Source organism: Empidonax traillii, unplaced genomic scaffold (genome assembly GCF_003031625.1).
Source record: "Empidonax traillii isolate 1590-97213 ecotype Southwest subspecies unplaced genomic scaffold, ASM303162v1 scaffold115:size2055165, whole genome shotgun sequence".
NCBI classification, from domain to species: domain Eukaryota; kingdom Metazoa; phylum Chordata; class Aves; order Passeriformes; family Tyrannidae; genus Empidonax; species Empidonax traillii.
In genome coordinates, this window is record NW_020955308.1 from 19033 (window position 1) to 37628 (window position 18596).

At 40.0% G+C, this 18596-nt stretch overlaps 1 protein-coding gene across 4 annotated transcripts in view; it reads left to right on the top strand.

Moving 5' to 3' along the window:
- Window positions 1-2929: 2929 nt before the first annotated feature.
- KLF12 (Kruppel like factor 12) overlaps window positions 2930-18596 on the top strand; it is a 183740-nt gene continuing 168073 nt past the window's right edge. For 3 of the 4 annotated variants that reach the window (XM_027882954.1, XM_027882956.1, XM_027882957.1), the window contains exon 1: window positions 2930-3083. The gene's annotated coding sequence lies outside the window, so the exon portion shown is untranslated. The remainder of the gene's footprint in view (window positions 3084-18596) is intronic. The other variant, XM_027882955.1, reaches the window with a different exon arrangement.

The following is an 18596-nucleotide window of genomic DNA, read 5'->3' on the forward strand; positions in this document are numbered from 1 at the left end:
GTGGTGATGCAAAGGCTTTCTCTACTAATGTTCTGCTCGCTTGCAAGCAGACATTAGCTAGGTCTTGGCTCCACTGGCAACTCAGGAAAGCAAGTGGAAGTGATCATTAGGAAGGTACTGCCAAGTTCACGAGTGATCTGCAAAACTGCACATTCTCTTCAATCTGTGGTAACTACTTCTTCTAGGATATATTTTTTTAACTTAATTGGATTATTGTTTCTGCTGTGGATGACTCCAGCTATGCCAGTGTAAAAGTCTGTTGGGAGATGCACTTGCACCCACTAAAGGCTTAGAGGTTCTGTAAAGGTGGATTGGGAGAAATAACTGTCTGTCCTGACTTGTGTCAGTTAATTTATTTGCAAGAGCAGCTTACTACTTGAGTGCAAGTGTATCCAGAGCAGTTCTGCTGAGGAATGTTTAAGTGCATGTATTTATTTATGTGTGTCTGTATGTACATACATATGTTATATATATGCATTTGTCTGTACTCATACATGAGTGTGTGTAGTGTGTGTATATGGATATGAAATACAACAGTAAGGGAAGGTGACCTAGGCTTATTTAATTTAACACCTGATGGAGGAACTGTGCTCAGGTGTAATCAGCAGAACGTTCTTGCTGTGGTCAAAGGAAAGCTAAAAAGCCCTTCTAGATCTTGGGTGGGTTGTGATTACCTCCAGAGATGCCTGTCCCCATGTAAATTTTATGTAGGGAGAGTCTGCATTATCTTGTGTCCCTGTTTGGGTACTTTGATTAGATGCCTAACACTAGGGGGTACAGACATAGACCGTGATGGCAAAAAATAACGTAAAAGGATTTTTCAAATTGTCTCAATGACTGAGACAAATAAATGTGACTCTGGTTCTCAGTGGGATGTGTCTGAATGGCTGATATGCTCTTAAAAATGATGCTTAAGCTAGTACATAAAGACTTTTGAACTAAACCAGTTAGAAGCATACAAATTGCAAACTAATTACCACGTGAGACTATGTTCCTGTGTTCCAGGAGCTCCATCAGAAACCTGATACCCTAACTTTGCCCCATCATAGGTTGCTACATACTCAAGTGTGTCGGGATTTGAGTGTGTTATCCTTCCCTAATGAGAATATCCGATCTGAAGGGAGGGTAACCACTGGCTGGGGTGGTTTCAGCAGCGATCGGCAGCATTTTCTTCAGCGGTGGAGGTTGGAGGACGAGATGTGATGTAACCCGCAGTTGTCTACACATTGTGTTGCTGTGTGGAGAGTGGTGGGAACTGCAGTTCAGTCGTGCATTTCTCTCTCTACCTTGGCAGTTTCTTGAGGCTGTGCACGTTTTTTATCCCTGCAACTTCTGATATGAAGTGAAGCTGATGCGTCTGAAGAGGAAGGGTTATTGCAGGAAGAATACTTACCATGCAATTCGAGGAAAAGTTGTGTTACCATTCTGAAACCTTTTTTTTTGCTGGACTGAAGAAAGATAAGAGAGATAATCAGAGGGAAAAAAAGAATCATAGTTGTTTATGTTGGAAAAGACCTTTAAGTTCGTTGAATCTGACTGTAATTCTTCGTGGACACTCAGACTAACGTTTTTAGGGATTTCTTGTAGTTGTTTTGTATGTATGCACCTACATGGGAACACAGCCAAAGAAGTTGGAAGAAACCAAGATACTTGCTAGCTGGAGAGCAGAAAATACAGAACTACCCAGAATGTCACTCCAGTTCTAGCTGAAGTTAGTAGTGGAGAAAATAAAACTAGCCCCAGACTTTAAAAGCAATCTCGAGCTTTAACTGGCCACTCTCATGTGGGGATTGGAGAAAGCAGGAACATCTCTGGGATGGTATGGATCTTTCTTGCTGCAGAGTTTGATTCCTTCCACTGAGGTTGCTGTAGTTGCCAAGAACTTAAGTGTTTTCAAGGAACTGTCCTTCAAGTAAAGCAGAAACCTGCATGAGAGAGGGTTCCATGCTTCAGCAGAGCTTAGAGCATGGGTACAGTAGATGTTACTTCCTCTTTCTGTCTTGCCACTGGTTTGCTAAAATCCAGAATAGCTATAAATTTTGATATAATGAAAGTACTCTCACAAGTCCTATCACCATTTTATTATGCTTATATAGGACATTGCCAGATATGTATATTGTAGAAGTAAGGAAAGCACCAGTATTACAGCTGAGTAACTTTGAAATTTTATATTTTTCTGAATATTTTCATCCTCTCGTTTCTTTAAACACATTTTTCACATTTTTCCATATCTGACTCATCTTTGTTCTAATGTCTTACATTTGTCTGATGGTTTCTTTTTATGGCTCATTCACCTTTTTGTGTCTCTTTCCATTCTGCTCCCTTGCTCATGAGTATGCATATGCAAGATGCTCTTGCTATTTAAAAACATGTAAAGTCAATAGATGCAGCTTGCCTCAGTAACTTCATTTTACTTCCTGATTGTGGTAAACTCACTCAACTTTCTGATCCAACCATTTCTGTAATAATAGAAGCAGGAAAAAAACCCACCACACTCAACAAACAACAGCTAAAAGGCCATTGTTTCATCAGAGGAGTATTTGGAAGCTTCTTAAAATACTTAAAATTTTCCATACTGAAGGAGCAATAGAAGTGTGCACCATTTCTTTTGTATTTCCTCTCTCTGTCACTCACCCTGTTCTTCCTCCTTTTACCCACTATTTTTTACTTCATTCTCTTTTTTATGTTTATCCTTGCAGTGCTGCTTTCTATTACTTTGTCCTTCCATTTTCTTTCCTTGGAAGAGGTTATACTGCTGCTGTTCCTCCTGTCCCTAAAGGTAATTGCTACCACTTGTCCTCTCCCTCTCTTTGTTTCCTTCTGTTAGTGGAAGATGAGAAGGAGAAGACTCTGCTCTTGTGCAGCTGTATTCCTTGTTACATGGCTAATGGGCTTGGTCTCTTGATCATCTTCTTCCAGGGCGAACGTTTTTGGCTACCTAAATCCTATTGAAAATCAATGTATCTTTAACTGCTGATGAAATTATTGCCCCAGTGGCTGTTCTTGGAGCTCCAGAGAAGGATCTGGTCTGATTGCAGAGCAAGGCAAGGCCACTTGGTGTCTGCCAGTGATGGTAATCCAAGGTATGCATGGGGCTGGACCTGAATGAGCAATTTAGCAACTTTCTTCAGCAAATATCCAAATGCATGAAATGGCTGTGGGAAGGTGGGACCACCTTTACCTTAAGTACATGACTGGTCATGCTGTCCCATGCTTTTCAATGCCTTCTGGAAGAGTAAATCTATTATTCCTGGCTGGAAGGAGCTAATTTCAATCCCACTGACCCAGCAGGAGCAGTTTAATCCTCTCTGCAGCTGCTGATGGGTGTGTAGAGTGGTGCCAACCCCTTGTTGCTACTTTGGTTTAGCCTAGAAGAATAAAACATTGTCAGCTCTTCTCAAGTGAATAATATTTGTTCTTTGTATGTGGGAACCACACATCTGGTACCTTGTAGGATTTGGGTTTAAGATCAGCCTCTTTTTGGGGCATTAGGAGTTTGCTGATTCTGTTCAGCTCTTAAAAGTGTGGGTGAAGGCTTTGATGCTTCTGTGAGATGCTTCTCTCTTTCCATGCATAAAATCCCCGTCATGGGCTTCTGAGTGCTGGAGCTTAAGGATCAGATGCCTGTGAGCTTGGAGATGTGGTGGGGAATGTGTGGACACTGTTTGTACTGGATCTGGTCTTCAGGTCTGTTTGTGTGTGCCAAATACTGCCCAGCTTCCACAAACTGAGTAACTGGGCCTTCCAAACGTCAGAGTTTATGTTGTTCTGATATTAGAACGTAGTTGAGATTATGAATAGCTAGCTGGTGGAAAAAAATCATTGGGACAAAGTCAAAATGAAGCAGTTTGATCTGTAGTTTGAAGGGTACTTCATTGCAAAAAGAGGGGGGAAGAAAAGAGAAAGCTTTTAAAATAAAGCTGAGATAAGCACTGTCAGTGAAAGGACCTTAAAAAGGTTGCAGCCAGCAGTCATAAAGATAGGACATGTTATGGAAGCGATTGTAGATAATGGTTTAACTTGAACTATCCATTTCTTTTTATATTGTTACAGTAAAGGTTTTTGATAATATTAAGTAGCTGAAAATCCATATTTCTTTTACCATCTCTAGTTAAATATGTCCACTGGAAATCCCTGTTATTAGGGACTGATAAGTCTCAGCTGTAAAAATGTGTTCTGAGCAGAAACTTAGCATAGGATATCTCAATAAAAATAACATCACTTCAGCTACAAGTTACCTGCTGCCTGTAGAAAACAAGTTAACAGGACTGGAAAAGATACATTGTACTGTACTGCAAGAAAGTCAGCTATATTACAGAAATGGCATATTGTCCAGAAAAGGGAGCTAATGGTTTGTATGACATGTCTGTCTTGATACACCAATCTAAAGTGTCATCTTACATTATTTAAAAAGGTCATGCCATTAATGAAGAATGTAAAAAGTTTTGGAAAGCTTTTCAGTTATGCAGTGACAGCAGTTTGCATGTTCTCACATTTGTTCACCAGATACAGTTTTGATGAGACAGACTTAGCAAACTCTGCACCTCACTGTGCCAGAAGCAGTGGTCTCCATGTCCCCTTCTCCTTCCATTTTTACTCCCTTCCTTGTGTTGGCTCCAGTTCTGATTTGGCCTCTGGGCAAGCAGATTCAGTTCACTAATCTGCGTGACAACTAATTATTTAAAAAAGTCGATTGTAGAGTTGCCCGTTTGGTGACCTTAGTTCTCCAGAAGATTCAGATGAACGTCAGAGGTGGTGAACCAAGAGTTGACGATGTCAGTTGAGAGAGGAGATGGGGTAAGCAAGAGCTGGTTTCACCATGGTTTTAGATATGTTTCTCTGTTGTGGTGAATTGTGCTCTTCACCAAAAACATGACTGTCTTCTGGTAGAGTTGCTGCTCTGTTTTAAAACTGAGGAAGCTGTGGCTGGGGTGTATAAAGGGTTTCCTAGGTGGTACAGCGTGAAAAACAGCTGCAGCTGGGGACTACCTTGTGCTAAGTCTGGATTATTCCTTAAAATGACATTTCTCTCCTGCATGCAAGAAGCAAAAGAAATAATTAAATCATAGTTAGTTTCCTAAATTACAGCTTTCATCTATTAGATACATCTCAGTCTATGTCAAAGTCTTAAAACTTTCACTGCCACAGTCAAAACCTATTTTTGGGTAAATTGCATCACAGCAGTGATTTTAATCAGGGACCTGATGCTTGAAGACAGTGAGTAAACCTTTGCTGGGCTCTGAAATAGCCCATGCTCCCAACTTCAGTGGGAGCCCGTGCTCCCAACTTCCCGGGCACCTCACACAATGGAGTCATCATGTTTGTGTATGAGAGGATGGAAACACTAGGTCTGTAGTATTAATGATTCATTATCTTGAAGGATTAGTTACAAATTTGATACTAAAAATTTGACCTAAACAAACATGTGTTTTTCCCTCTGCCTTGAGCTGTATTTATGCAGTGTAGTTACGAAAGTGGCATAAAGGTTTTTTTCTCTGATTTTTCATTGAGAGCTAGTATGTAAAACTGTGTTTGCTGTACCTCTTTTAATACTCTTATGACTTAGCAATATAATAATTAACTTGAATAGCCTGTGTTTTCCACTTCAAAATCCATGAGGGTGAAACTGGCTTTGTATTTTATGAATAGTAGTGTAACTACTATCCAGTGAATCTGGATTGTTAAACTGTTTTAGGCGACGTGTTTATCCTCCGTCCTTCCATCCCTCCCCTGAAGAATGTGGGTTAAAAGTTAAAACATCTAAGTCTTGTGACTATATTTTGAGAAAGAGGATGCTTTGCTTTTGTGTTTGTGTTTTTTTTTTTTTCTTCCTTGACAGTATGGGGTTTTTTTCTGTTCTTCTTCAGAGCTTTATATTTTCATTAGTATGTGATTTGATCATTTAAAAAATAATACGGTGTTTGTCTTTGCAATTACTGTTGTGAGGCACAGATGGCTGTGGTACGAAGAACTGGATATTTGGAGTGAACTGTGGGAATTTTTCTGGTTTTCTTGCATTGAGCACCACTGCCAGTTGTTTGGCTGCTGCATGCATATACAGAAACATTGAATGCTGATTATCCATACCCTAGGTGTGGTTGCTTGCCTTTGGGCACCTGATGGCATAGTTCATGGAGAGCCGTGCTGGTGAGCATCCATTGCTGAATGCAGTGGCTGCTTTGGATAGATGCCCAGAGGTGCTGTGCATGTAGTGAGCTGGACCAAGGCAGAGCTCCTTTACTCTCCTCGAGATTTTTCCCAAGGATAGATATGTCCCACAACCCAAAACCAAGCATGACCTTCATGATTTACGGTTGAAGTGCAGGCAAAATTTTCCACAGTCTGCTTTTTGTTGATTCGCTCTGGTTTTATATGAAGTCAGTTACACCATTGCAAAAAAAAATATTACAGATATTGCTGAAAACCACTGTTTTAGTGTGGGGTTCTTAAGGATTTTGGAACTGAGACGCAACCTGGGCACTGTTACCTTTCTAGAAGGGAGAAAGAATATCATCTGAGGCTGCACCAGTTTTGAAGGGGAAAGGAAACTGAATGCTTCCTCCCAGTCCTCGGTACTGTGCGGAGTCTAACTTTAGCATCAAATTGTAATAATAATTTTAGATTCCATATGTAATTCTGTTGATGCAATCTGTGGAGTCCTGGGTGATTAATATCATGTATGTGTCCTGGTGCTTTGATCACAGATGATGGGAAAATACAGAAATCTGTTCCTCCTTCTGCTTCATCATGTGATTTGTATTCTCTGTTAGTATATAACAATCTGAAACTTGAAATTTCCTTTTGGCATATATTTTATATCTCAGATGGATTATACATGCTTACATAAACATTCCATATGTGCATAGAAGAAAAAAACCTAAACTGGTGGAATTATGACTTAGCTTTTCACATCTTGGAGGTTTTCAAAGTCTTTGACAGAGCAGTTGATCTGAGCTACTGAAGTTCCCTAGGGTCTAATAGCATGTTCTGGTCATGGCTTATGATTTGGCACTCAAGTAACGCAGGTCTTTATTTTCAGCTGAAAACATACCGTCACTTTTCTGGTGTCGGTATGAGCTGTGGCTATAGCTGTTGTTACGCTAGCCGGCATCACAAGTATAGGAAACACGCGACACTGTCACTGATTTAAAATACAATTTGTATTATGGAAAAGCTGAAATATCAGTGAGATAAACAATAAACAGTGAGAATTAACTATCTAATTTGTATTTCTGTAGTATAGTTTTTTTACCTCTTCAGGGTGCCATAAGTATTTGGAGGTTTCAAGATACATATCAAATACATATAAATACACGATGTATATTTTTACGTACACACTTGTATGCATATTTGTGATTAGGTGTTATGAAGAAAAATTGCATTTCTTTTTGAGCAGCTTAAAAGGAAAGTGTAATTTGGAGGGGTTTTTTCATTACAGTTTTAAGAAACTTGTGTGAAGTTCCACTGAACTCTGGGTCTTAAAATTGTGTAACTGGAATGGGATTTTAATATACTCTCAAAAACTCTATTGCTAATGTCTTAATGGTTGGAGAAATCTTATATAGAGAGGAAAAAAAGATGAATGATAGACTAACATAGGTTAGAGGGTGTCTCTGGAGGTGGTTCATTTGATCTGGTCCCTCTTCAAAGCACGGCTGAATTCAGTGAGGGTGCTCTGACCCTTGGGTATTCAAGTGTTAACATCCCCAAGGATGGATATTCAGTGACCCTTTTAGGCAATCTGTTGCAGTTTTTGATGACCTTTATCATAAAAACTTTTTTCTTTTCTGGTTTCACTTGCTGCAGTTGTGATCTTTACCTTCTGTCCTGTTCTTCCCCACATCTAAGAGGAGTTACGCTCTCTTGTCTTTGCAGTGTATAGTTACGCTCTCTTGTCTTTGCAGTGTATTAAGAAGTTGCAGACTCTGCTAAATTCCCTGCCAAGCCTTCTCTTCTTTAGGCTGAGCAGCTCCAGCTCTCTCAGACTGGCAACAAGTACCATGTGCTTCTGCCCTTGACCAGCTTGGTGATCTTGGTGACCTGACCTGTCTTATCTGTTGTGTTTGTCTGCCTTGTACTGGAAGGCACAGCACTGGAGTACACCAGATGTTTCACCAGTGATGAGCAGACAAGAAGGATCACCTCCCTCAGCCTGATGATGATGCTCTTCCTAATGTGGTCCAGAAGGCTGTTGGCCTTCTTTGCTATGACCCATGCCCCATTTCTGGCTCAGAGTCAACTTTTCATCCACCTGGACCCCAGCTCCTTTTCTGCAAAGTTGCTTTTCAGCTCCTCAGACTCCAGTGTGTACTGGTGCTTGGGGTTATTCCTCCCTAACTGCAGGACCTGCCATTTGCATGTGCTGAATTTGACAGTGTTCCTGCCAAAACGTTTCTCCAACTTGCTGAGATCTCTCTGAATGGGAGCACTGCCCTTGAGCGTGCACACTGCTCCCCCAGAATTTGTCACCTGCACACCTGCTAAAAGTCTGTCCTGTAGTTGGAGGTGAAGAACAGTTTATCTGGTGGATGTGATAAATCATAGGGTTTTTTTTTTTTGCTTTGCTCTAGATAACAATTTTAACCTTTCCTTTCCTAGACTGCTCATCTCTTATCTTATTTTTCTGGTTTTCTTTTTAAATGTAAAGTAATGTGAAATTTTGGTCATGCTGCTTTCTTGTACCTCTCCCCACATGCTGTTTGCAACTTTGGCAGGGTTTCCTGTTGGCGTGGGAAAGAAAACCCTAAGCTCAAGCTTGTTCACACAGGAAGGAATCGCTAAAAATGACAAAGCTGGTGCACTAGAGTATGAGCAAGCAAGCAAAAATTCACAAATACACCTGTTTTAAAGTCAGTAACAAGTGCACAAAAGAGCAGCCAGTTGCTGGAATCATCTGCTACTCCCCTGAAAAAATCTCATTAAAAATATTAGACTTATATAGAGAAGTTAACAAAGCAAAATAAATGTAAAATGTAGTTTTCTATTTGCTGTATTTTGCATAGCTGTTAGTCTTCCTAAAGCAATATTGAGTAGAACTCTAGTTTTACACTCTAGGGCTTGATGATATCTTCCATGGTGACAGTAAGTTTAGATGGTCTGTCCTATCGTTAATACTTCTATGTTTCCATTACTGAGGAGCAGAGAAAACACAAATGCCGTAGGGTGAGTTGCAGTAAACATGTATTCATTTTTCTTCTTTACTTCTCAGCTGCATTTGAGTCTTTCTTTTTTTTTCCTTCCTGATATTTCTTTTCCATTCCTGTTAGTCTGGCTTTGTCTTTGACAAGTGTGTATTGATGTTTGTTACTGCTTTTAACAGCATTGCTGTCTTATGTGACTGTAACATGTAAGAGAAGACAATGAAAAGTTGCATAGTTGCTCCATATCAGTGAGTGCTTATGATAATGGATTTATTAATATTCTTTTCAGCCAGTGCATCCCTATGACACAGTGAAGCATTCTGTCTGACCATTACCCATTGCAGTATATCTAAATAGCTAAGATCCTTATTGCCAAAACTGTGTTAACATTGTATGATCAAATAATAATAATTTAAAAAAAAATTGTTTCAAAGGTCTTGTGTATGCAATACAAAAAAAAATCCTGGTATTTGTGGTGACCCTTGGGGTGTTTCTAATTGGATATAACCAAATCCCAGGAGATCAGAGGTATTTTTAAGTGTCTGCACATAGTAATAACAACTTCTGCATGTGATTACCTTGAGAGTGTCTACATTTTCATGTGTCCTTTTACTGTACTAAAAAGATTTTTGTTTTAGTTATGAGAATGGTGTTAGTTTGAGGGCATTCACCAATGTTCATTGCCACCATACAACCTGTATACAGATTTACACTTATAAATTTACATTATATCTTCACATACCTTTAGTTGAGATGCATTAAAATAGAAAAAATACATATACATGGACCAACTACTGACTGATATTTCACTAGGGATCACAACCAATTAGATCATCAGCTCCACAGACTTTGTAATGACCTAGATGTGCCAGTATGAGAGTTCAGTGGTATCTGGAAACTTCATCTGACTAAGGTTAGCAATAGCCTTGCCTCTCTGAGAAAATAAATTTAGCCAGGGGAACATGGACTTTTGCATGAAGGAGCTGCCTTTTGTCACTCGCGTTTTGGGGGGAGCATGGATCACAAGGCTTGTGTACAAAGTCAGTTTTAAAGAAGGTGGAGGAATGAGTGCTCCAATGAGAATTCTGTATGGACTTTTTTTTTTCAATGTAAAAGACGACTGTATTTATTATCTTTTACTGAGGAATTAAAATGTATTTCTTAGCTTCTTTCTTGTTCTTGAATGCTAAAACTATTATAATAATTCATACTGCTTTTCATCTTTAAATAATTTTGCAGACATCATCTGTGATAGCTGATCTGAAAAACATCCTTAAAAGGCAGAGAATGTATTGTAATTAGTCATATTTTGTGGAGGGTTTAATCCTAATTTTCTGTTGAAAAATGTTTACTTTATAGATGTTTTTAGGAACAATTGAAGTAAGTATCAGAGTTCTGGCATGCTCCCAGCCTGCATAAACTGACTATTTTTGTTCTTTTTGTGGTCTTGGTGGTAAGTTAAAGCAGATGTTTTGTCTTCAGAGGGACTCAGGATGAATCTTGATGCTACAGACAGTTTTTCTTTGCAGGTCCAGTGATTCTCTTCCTGAAGCCTTTGTATAATGGATATAATCAAGATGGAATGATTTTTTGAGGTAATCACAGTGGTGCAAATTGCTGGGGAGAGACTAGATGATCTCTTGAGGTTTCCTCTATCCTAGTTTTCACAATTTATGTGAATTTTCCATTGATGGCTCTTTAGGTGACAACAGAGAAAATGAAATTGTGAAAGCAGGGAAGGGCCAGATGATGAGGATCGTGATCTGGCATACCACTGGCAGGAGTGAAGGAAAAGGACATGCTCTCCTAGCTACACCACCCACTCCTGCTAAATTCTTTCAGTTTGAGAACAGCTCAGGAAATGCCATGGTCTTGTGGGGTAATGCCTCCCGGGTGGTGGCAGCTTCAGCTCAAGCTAATGTTGACCAGGTGCTTGCAGCTTAGTATTAGTTTAATCTGGTGTTAATGCCCCTTGTTTCTATGGGAGAGGTGTTTTGTTTTGGTCTAGTTTGGGAGACGGGGCAGCAGGAAGCTGAGCCCCAGAGAGGCAGAACTTGATGCAGCCACTTGTCTTAGTAGCCCTCCTCAAGAGGAGGGGAGGGCATGTTACGACTGTCTGCTCAGCTTTCTATCTTGAGAATTTATTCTCCTCTTTCTGAATCTGGAAACCGTGATAATCTGAGTGTGCTGGGTGGAAAGTATGAAAAAACTCAGGAGATGCACAGGCACTGCTGTCACCCCTTCTGGCACACTAGTCCTCAGGAGGCTTCTCAGGAGCATCTTCTGTGAGACTTCTGCATTGCTGGTGTAGCCTAGAGGTGTTTGTTTTGAAGGCATTTACACGGTAGTAAGAAGATGTTTGTGAATATCATCCCTGGGTATTAATACAAATGTGCTTCTGTATTTAGATAATATATTCCTCCTGAACTCATTCAGTATAATGTTTTCTTGTGGGCTCTTTTCAAATGCTGATAAGAAAAACAACACTGAAGAAAACACAGCATTATTTCTTTCAGTACAAGTTTGAAAGCGCTTACTTTGTGTTTGCTGACATACTGCAGGTTCAGTTACTGCATATTTCCAGTTAAGCTTGTGGCTTTTTGGTGAATTTGCTTGTTAGGAAGCCAGACCTCTGTGCTTTTCATTTTGAAATGGTACTGACTTGTTCTAATCCTTCTCCGCTTGTCAAAGCCCTTTTAACTGCTGGCCCCATTCCATGAGATTTTTTCCATACAAGGGGATGAGTTAACCATATTTGATGCCCTTAAGATTAGAGGCCTGTCGAGATTTCTTGACTGCCTGACACTTGTATTTTAGCGTGCCTGCTGTGCGCAGCAGGACGTGGAAGCAGACAGGGGGATGGATCACCAGACCGATCTCAAGTTATCGTCACTTGGTCAGTTGATTAAGGAAAGAGAGATGAGAAAAGTGGGCTTCCTCCATGTGTCAGTTGGAAAATGCAGCTGGAAAAGCAAAGTAATCTGACTGTAATGCCCAAGCAGGACTAAGAATAAAAGTGACGGAGCTGATGAGAATGGCCCTTAAATGCAAGAAGCCTGCCCCTGTTAGCCCTCCCCAGCTGTAAACCTTTGGTTGGGTACCAGGGCATGATGGGCTGGGGAGGGGAACTAAATACACCTGTGCTGAATATGGCCCTGCTGGGAGCAGTTTGGGTTTTAACCCTTTGATATGCATTCCCTGTACAAGTATCTGCATGTGTTTTTAAAATTTACTTTCTTTGTTTCTGAAACTAAGCCATGGAGGATCCAGTAGAGCAGACATTGTTTTCACTTCCATATTTCTTATGTATCAACTTCAGGGCTGTAACTCTGATCTTTGTTCTGTTCTTTTTAAACTGTAAATGTACACTTAAGGGACTTTTATTTTCAGTGGTTGACTTTTTTATTATCTATAAAACTTCATCTGTGTATCTAAAATTTATGATTTTTATTTTTATTGACTTCTACTCCTTTTTCCCATGTACATTAAAACTGGTTTCATTTCCTTCTCTTTGCCCCAAGAGGCTAATGTTTATTTTGTTTTTCTAATCTATTGCTTTATGAAAATCATCAAGTTATAACCTGCTTCATGTAATAGGGTTGAATTACAGTTAATTAAAAATAGATATTTGTAACAGCCATTTTAACAAAATCTTAATTGTGATAACCCCTATCGAGTTGCATCCTCCAGAGTTATCATTAGGATGATGACATTGGCCTTTTTTTTGTTTTGTTTTTGCGTTCATGGAAGTGTGAGTTGTTTGCAGTATTCCTTATGTTTATGATGAAGACTGTTGCAGCTACCTCTGCTTTTAATAAAACTGTTTTCAGAGTGTCTTAATATTGCAACATGAGTGATACTTGCTGTTCGCCTCTGGACTGCTGTCAGTACTTTGGCTGTGTGTGGTGATGTTACTAATGAAGTTTGCTCCTGTGGTGATGCTGTTATAGTTGCACCTTTTTAATAGGAGAGCATCATGTGTGACAAGTTGTGTTTTGATGGTGTCTTGGAGTAGGTAGCACCAGCCACCTCTGCTACTAACAGGGAATTCAGGATATTGATAACTCAAAACATGTAGACCAGAGAATATTTGTATCTAATGAGTAATCAGGAGTACAACTCCTGATATAGAAGAAGTAATTAGCTTTTGTATTCAAAAAACCCAATACCAACAACAACAAACCACCAAAAAGCAAACAAACAAAACCTAAAAAACCAAACAAAAAACCAAACCAAATGAAAAAAAAGAAGACAAACAACAAAACACCAAACCACCTTGAAATTTTTCATAGTGGTGGATTAAACAGCAGGATGGAGTCAAGATTTGTCTTTCTAGTAGAAATAGAGGCAGTTTCAGTGAAACTGGGAGAGTTGTTGTTGGAAGAGTGCGAGCAGATGAGTGATGTGCTCAAAAAGGAAACTCAGGGAAGGGGGCTGAAGGGAGTGCTGTGGTAAGAGGAGTGATGAGGATGGGTGGGACAAATCACAGAGGAGTGTTGGGTTTGCAAACTCGACATGGCTTTATTTCAGATTATAATTCTAAACTTTTTTAAAACCACTGAATATAAGGCAATAAACTTTTTTAAAACCACTGAATATAAGGGAATGTGAGATTGCTCGCTCCATGGGGTGAGAAGAGGCTGGTCTGGTTAACAGCCTCCCACCCTTGAAGTCTGTGGCTAAGGATGCCAGTTGTGGCACCAGTGCAGGGATGTGCATGGGGGAAACTGCAGGAGAGGCTGCCAGCTCACCTACCAGAAACCTGTCCTGGAAGTGAGGGATGTGAATAGGGAGGTCCAGTGGTCAAGAGGGTAGCATTTCCATGCCTAGGCCAGGTGTCAGGGGTAGAAGGGACTGGTAGTGGCTCTGTCTCAAGGATGACTGTCTCAAGGGATCATGAACCTGAGAGATGGGAGGTCAGTTGAAGCTTGAAATTTGGATAACTACAATCTTTCTGTGTTGGTTAACATGGAAAGAAGAAACTGTGTCACCAAAGGAAGCAGTTGGTAGGAAAGGCTGGGGGAGCTTCGTGACGTTGATGATAGACGATGGGCAGCTGCTCAAAATTGTTATGATTATAATAGCAGAAGCTGTTTGCTGTCTCTTACATAATCAAATTACAGAAATATTTTTCAAGAGTTAATCTAATTTAGGAGCTTCTTCATAAATTCAAAATACCAGGTAAGTGTATTCCTGGCATTAAGCTGAAGATAGGTATAACCCCAGGTATATCTTCAGCTGATGTGTGTCTCGTATTGCCAGTTAAACCTCTTTGTTAAGCATTTAAAGTTATGTACCGTGTCAGGTGTTACCTGCAAATCAAAAAAAATAATCAAAGGGAATTGATAGAAAAACAAAAGCTTTGATTGTTGAGGAGCTGTTGAATCCTCAGAAGTGGCGGGTCTAGTTGTTCATGTAATGCATGGTGCTCTGAGTCAGGACAGTTTGTATGGGTTATGGTTCGTGGTGGTCAGGGAAGGGTGGGTTTGTCTGTCTTGGGTAGAAGTCTTTGAGGCTAGCTTAGTTCAAAACAGCATCCATACTGTCACATTGTTTTTGCTACACCTGGAATATTGACCGGGGGTGGGGGAGAAAAAGTTTCTCCTCACTGGTAGTTACATCTGGTATTCATGTCTCTTGTTGTTGTTAAATTATTGATTAATGGCATCTATCAATTTATTGTTACACCCTCTTCCCTGAAAGATAATTAAATACAATGAGTCCAATTGCTAGCTTGTAATGGGAATGGTGGGAACATAAATTTGGGGTTGGTTTGTTTCACTGGGGTGACACAGAGGACAGGATCAGCTGTCTGGCCCAGTTGGGTGAAAATCCTTGATCTTTACAATTTTGAGTTCCTCCATGAAATTCAGAACTATGTAGTGATTTTGTCTCTTGTTTAATAAACCAAGCAATTTGACTTCCTGCCGTCCTCAATTTCTGAATTTTGTAATAATTATTTTATGGTGGTGTCCATGTAACTGATGAGCTTTGGTATACAGGAAGCTTAGCATGGGTGATGTCGCTAATTTCTGCTTGACAATACTGTTTAACCAGTTCAGGTTACTTTTTTGTTTTTACTTTTTTTCCCCCAGCTCGTGTAAAAATGGGATGCTCTTCAAAGTCGACCTGGCTCCATTGAAAGTGATGGATTCTTAAGTCATAGAACTTAGAGGATTTGATCAGGAGAACAGAGGAACCCAAGACTTGTTTAAAAAGCCAGAGCTCTTAAAACTCGTAGTACCCTTCACTTTGCAGACAACTAAGTACTGTTTTATTTAAGATACTTTTTGATCAAAAGCAGTTGCTGGACTGGCTGCAGTGACAGTGACTCAGGCCCTTACATTGCCTCTTTCTCTCCTTCAGCTACAGAGCCATGAAGGGCAGCTAGCGCAGGTGTAAGTGGCTGTCAGTAGGTGAGATGAACCCGCCAGCTGGCAAGAACTTCAGCAGATAAAGTTGCTCTTCAGGTCATAGTTTCTGGGCTGTGAATGTGAATAATTGCCGAGCCACGGTTAATGTGGTGGTTTGTCCGTGCTGGTCTGCAGAATGAAATGGCACTGGCTTACTGCATGCAGATGGTGAGTCCTGCAGGCTGCTGCAGTCATCTCAGTAGGGGACTGGAAAGTACAAATTACCTTTTGAAATCAGACTACTTTTAGTTTTTGCAGTTCAGTATGTAGTCAGATTTTCAGATTAACCCCCCCTTGGAATATTGCATGAAATAATACATTGAATTATTCTGCAACCATCTCCGTCCCCAAAGAAAGTCTAAGTGATGGGCGGAACTGTCAGATAGGGGAGAAACAAATGTATTTCTCTCTGAGCAAGGACAGGAAAATAACCAGACCAGCTGAGTTTCCTGTTAAAAATACGAGAGCTATTAGAACAAGGAAAGAAATGATGAGGCCTAGGGAGGCTGATGGAATATGACCAGGTATGTTTTGGGTGGATTTCCAAACACATGTACCACTTCCCAAGGTTAATCATGACTTGTACTGAGCTTTATCATGTATTGTGAAGCTTGAAGTGCTGGATGGAGAGTTTTCAGTGGAAATTCTCCAGGAACAGTCCTGGGGTAAATTTTACTCTCCTTGTTCCTCTGAAAGGCATCAAGAGCCCAAGTACCGTATAGCGACTTTGTCTAGATTTCAAATTACTAAAAGATTTGTAGCTGCTGAGTCTGGTAGTGAAGCTATTTTGAGCTATTCAGTGCCTGATGGTAATGTTGTATTGACAGATTTGGGATTTCTCCCTTTTCTGAACCTTTTACCTACAGTATGCATAGGTATAGTTACTAATAATAATGCCAGTCTGCAATTTCACGAAAGGATAGGCTAGAGGAAGAGATGTTAAAAATTATTAATTGAAAGACTTGTGGTCAATTGATAAATTTAGGAGAGTGTAATACCTTCCCATTAATATAGACACTCATCACCCAACGTTTGTGGGATGCCAGCCAAATAGACTCCTTATACTGATTAATAGCATCACTGATACCATGTTGTGCTCCTCTTTTAGAGCCTGAATATGTACCTACACATTCACATGGATAGCTACTATGCTATTTTCTTGAAAAAAAAACATTTTATTGGTATGTTTCTAATAGAAAGCAAAAGAAGGGGTCCAAATTACCATGAATGGAATTTGCTGTGGGTTGTGCAAAGGCAGTAGTTGGAGCTGAACATTACTATCTACTATGTAGAGCACGGTGCATTCAACTTATAACTTTCTTTTTTCTTGGAAGGATAACTCTGAGCCTATAAAATAGGATGGTTGGGTTTCTTCGGTGTATATCGCAAGTTGGAACAGCATTTGCTTGGTTCTGTTTGCCCATTTTTACCAATTTTGGCGTAAATTATGGAAGCCTGTCTTCTCATAGAGGCTGTGCCTGTGCTAGATAGAGAGGTCACGGCCATGTCATGCTTATTGTCACCTCTGTTTTGGAGGAGCAGAATAGGTTTGTTTGAGCAATTTGGGTTTTTGCTAACTTGTGTTGATTGACACAGTGAACTGGGATCTGCACATGTGTGCACTTCTGGGTGCTGTCTCCAGGCTGAGGCTTGGTGAAGCAAGGTGTTGGCTCTTGCTGCCTCTGCCAGGTGCAAGGACATCAACACTGATATTAAAACCACCTTCTGGTGATGTATATACTTACAGCTTGGTTAACTACTTCTGCTGCTTGTGGGAATGATTTTGTTCCCTCTTTTAAAGGAAGTTTAATGGGCACAACTTGTGTTTTTGCTTATTCTTTAAGTGGTTTTGCTGTGAAAGTTGGCACAGAGCACTTGACACTGTGGTAAAGGGAGAGCTGCATGTTATTTTGTCCACAGTGGGATGGTGGTTAGTGCTGTTCTCTAACTTTTTTACAACAATTTGTCCAGTCTAAAAGCAGAAAACATGCCAGGGTTTATATAAGCTACCACATATAAACAGTGTTACATTTTTTCTTCCTGCTCTGATTTTTCCATTGTCTTGGTGTTCCCTCTGAAGGCAACTATGAGGAGACTTTTTGAAGCCATATGAGTGTAGCATTAATCAGACATTTATGTGTTTCAGACATTCTTGCAGACTAAACCAATGTAGGAGTGCTCACTGCAGGTGGGTTAACCAAGAGCAGATTTTGACACGAGTGTCCAGTGAAGTGCTCATTCCTTTGGACTTTGTAGCAAGAGGCCTTAGGTGTTCATCCACCCTCCCTTAGATCAGGTACTGTGGAGGTTGCCATCACACAGAGAAACATCAGATGCACAGTCCACATAGAAATCGATGCTCCATTGACTAATTCTAAAGAAACTAGTTCTTAAGCTCTCGTTACTACATTTATAAAATTGCATACTAGTGAGGGGTTTACTTGTTCTTCTGGTAGTCTCTGGGATTCAGCAGACTCCTAACAGAAAATGAAAACTCTTGTTTTGTTCTTGAATGGTTTAGAATGTAAAGGATTATATTGCAACTTTGAGAGGAGAGAGTAAATACTGCTACCTGTACCACAAGTAGAGCTGGCTCGATTCTGGACTAAACATAAATCTTTTTTGAGTAAAGGCATTAAACTAGTAGGGAGGAGTGGGTAATAGCATTTGATAATGTTAATCCATATTGTCGGGGGAAAAATAAGAGTAGGAAAGCTATACAGTTAAGTCTTTTTCTGTACAACACCTGTAGTGACAGTCTAGTCTCCTGATGGAAGATCTACTGGAGAGGTTGGTCTTTATCCCTTTCCCCACTGTGGTGATATGGGAGACTCACTGGCAAGTCTCTTCCCTCTTATCCTACTTGAAGCACAAGCAGTTTTCCTGTGAGGTTACCCTACACTTCACTCTTAGTACGTTTATCACATTTGTTTTATCTGAAGTGTAAACAAAATGTAGAAAAACAACATGGATAATCCCAACCTGCAATTAGAAATAACCAGTTTTAAATACTACTGGTTTATAATTTCTTTCAGATGTTCTC